Raw genomic sequence first — 3,472 nt, forward strand, 5'->3', positions numbered from 1 at the left:
ATAGCAGTGTCTTGGGGGAGGGAAGACTCCTTTGCCAGGGAAGCCCATGAAGCCCATGAATCCTGAGCAGCTTGCACTTGAACCTGGAACCTCAGCTAAGCCCATGAGACGGGAGGAATTCTGGGGAAGAGGGTCCTGAAGTGTTTACTCCTATGCTGCTTTGGTGGTGATGCTGGCAACAGTGGTGACAATCCAGGACTGCAGCGACATGGGTCCCCTGCTGATGGTGCTGGAGGCCCATAGCTCCAGTGGCAGGCAGTGGCTGTGTCTGGCTGCCCAGTTCCCTTGTTCTTGCCAGTTTCTGATTGACAATTCCCCAAGCTCCTCCCTCACTTTCCAATAAAACTTTTCTGATGAAGTTAACTAGAGTTGGTTTCTGTTGTGACTAAGAGCCCCAAATGGCAGGCACACTTGTTAATGTAGTCTGTTCATGTGCCTGTTTTCCTCATCAAGTGATACATCCCAAATAGTCAAGGGTCAAGAGGTCTCTGTTGAAAAACTCTGTTGAAGATGGAGTGGACTCTTCATTGGCACCTGGGGCCATGGTTCTAGAACTGCAGGCCTCAGAGGCCGCTAGACAACAAGCAGTCATTTTTGAGAGTAGGTTGTTTGGTGAATTCATTGAAGGTGCCAGCCATTACACTTTCCACCTTGGTTTTGGCTTTTTTTTTTTTTTTTTTTTTTTTTGGCTGTGGAATAAATAGCACCAAATTTCAGTCACTAGTTCATAGCATAAACTACAATATCTTGCCAGGGAGCACCCTAACTTCATGACATGGGGCCCCCAGCTGGCACCACAAGTACACCATCACAAGGCCCTACCTGTGCCTGAAGGCACTGTCCTGCACTTAGCCCTCTGTTCCAGTGAAACCCTTCTACAGATGTGCCTAGGGAACCTCTGAACCAAAATGTCCTCCCCCGCCCTGCTGAACCTACTTACCTTAAAACATGCACCACTTCCTGAAAATGACATCCTGCTACCTGCTGACTCCTTCCCTCTGCGTGTCTCCCATCTTTGTAAGTCCTTGAGGTCAAGAGCTGAGTCTGAGTCATTTCTATAGCCCTGGCATGCTGTGCTCGACAAAAGTGTTCAGCAACACTTGCTGGCAGGAGGACTAGATTGTTCTTCCAAGGTAGACACCGGTGAGTGCTCTGCTCAGCAACAACCCAGCAGGACACATGGCAGCCTGGTCCACCTAGGCTCACGTGACCCAGTCTTTTTTTGATGAGGGGGGTTACTGGGGATTGAACCCAGGGGCACTTAACCACTGAGCGACATCCCAGCCCCCTTTTTTTTTTTTTTGTATTTTATTTAGAGACAGGGTCTCACTGCGTTGTTTAGGGCCTCCCTAAATTGCAGAGGCTGCCTTTGAACTCGGATCTTCCTGCCTCAGCCTCTTGAGTCATTGGGATTACAGTTTTATGTGCCACCGCGACTGGCTGTGTGACCCAGTCTTAGCCCCACTCCCATTCCTGCCTCTGGGGGCCCTGGCCCCCCTCCTCTGGAACCTTCTGCCCCTCCTCCTGTTCCCTGACTACTTTCCTATTTTCTGCTTGTCTGACGAATCCCCTGGTGTTTTAGAGGCTGTTCTCAGGCTCAGGGCCCATGGAGACAAGGTGGTATTGTTGAAAGGCAGAGGAATACATGGCAGCCTGCCTTTGGCCTGGGGTGAGCCTCAGCCATGGAGCTGATAGCCTGCTTCTCCAGCTGGCTGCAGCCTTGGACAAAGCCCAGCCCAGCCAGGTTTAGAGCCCCCGAGCCACCCCTTCCACCTGCCACAGTGTTCACACCTGCAGAATGGCACTTTGTGATCCCTGCATGTTTCTTGTGTTTTTGTTTGCTGCCTCCAAACTTCTTGGGAAACCTTAGTGAGGCTTCACAGTCCCTTCTATTTGGACATGACTTCCCCAGACTCCTTCGACTTACCCTTGACCTTCAGTGATTTCACTGGCCCTTTCAAGCAACTTCAAAGGGAAGTGGATAGGAGGTCTGGTTCAGCCAGGTGATGACCTGTGAAGGCAGCAGGAGGGTATATGGTTGGCGGGGGAGTGCAGTAGGGATGTCTTTCCTTCCAGCCCTTGTCCCAGTGTGCTCAAGAGCAGGCAGGGATCTGGACCTCAGCTGGCTGGCTTCAGCTAGACTACACTCAGGGCCTCTGGTCACAGGTGCCACAAGCTGCCAGCCTCCCAGAAGCACACTGCAGAACCATCCTGGGGGCACCAGCCATTTTGATGGGAGAAAGAAGAGAAACAAGACAGATCTGTAGAAGAGCTCTTTCTGAAGAGCTGGGGACCAGCAGACAGTATCCGCTCATGTCAGTGGCATGTGGTCCTGGGAGCTGGCCTGAAGGTAAGTAGGGACTTGGGCACCAAGCACATAGAAACCAATCTTCCGGGACCCAGGAGAACCAAGTTGAAGGTGCTGCCTGATCAAGACCAGGCTTACATTTGGCAAAAGAGCCAGAGATTGAGAGCTGACTAGTTCAACAAATATTTTTAGAGTTTCTGCCTGTGGTATATTCAACCAGGGCCTGAAAAGATGAAGAAAGTTTAGACCTACCTTCTCTCAAGAGCTCAAAATCTGGCTGAGTGCAGTGGTGCAAGCCTGTAATCTCAGCAACCAGGGAGGCTGAGGCAGGAGGATCACGAGTTCAAAGCCAGCCTCAGCAATTTAGGGAGGCCCTAAGCAATTCAGTGAGACCCTGTCTCTAAATATAATATAAAAAAAGAGGCTGGGAATGTGGTTCAGTGGTTAAGCTCCTCTGGGTTCAAGCCCCAGTATGAAAAAAAAAAAAAAGAAAGAGTTCAAAATCTAGTGTAGGAGATGGACTTGTAAAGAGAGAAAATTTAATGTTATGTGGAAAGTGGAGGCGAACACAAGGAAACCAGGAGCACAGAGTCCAGCTGGTGGAGCTGGGGAGGGGGCTGGCTTTCAGAGGCATCCTTCAGAGGATGAGGTCACTCTCTCCTAAAATGTGAGCAGGCACCAGCCAAGCAAGGAAAGGGACAGAAGGAGGGTAGGATTGGCCCTTTCACTGTGGCCAGGCATGGTGGTTGGGGGTGTCAATTGGTACCATTTGTTTGAAGGGCCTGTTGGTGAAATGCATTAACATTTAAAATCCACACACACTCTGACCCAACAATCCTACTAGCAGGAATTTATCCCATATGAGCAAAAGCCCAAGTTTGCTTTTACAAGGCTATTTATTATTGCATTGTTTGTAGTTGCAAAAGATGGCAAAACATGTAAATGTCTATCACAAGGGGCCTGGTTAAAGAATGGCACAGCTATCACCACACAGCCTGTACCCAACATGACGTGCATCTTCAGTTACTGCTGTGCAAGAGCACCCAAAATCAAGAAATGACAAAAGCCAGGTGTACAAAAAGAGTGGGCCCAGTTTTACTGTTTCGCAAATAGAAAAAACACTTCTGCTTAACTGTACACAGACTGTTTCTGGAAAAATACACA

Source organism: Marmota marmota, unplaced genomic scaffold, assembly GCF_001458135.2.
Source record: "Marmota marmota marmota unplaced genomic scaffold, marMar, whole genome shotgun sequence".
Taxonomy (NCBI): Eukaryota; Metazoa; Chordata; class Mammalia; order Rodentia; family Sciuridae; genus Marmota; species Marmota marmota.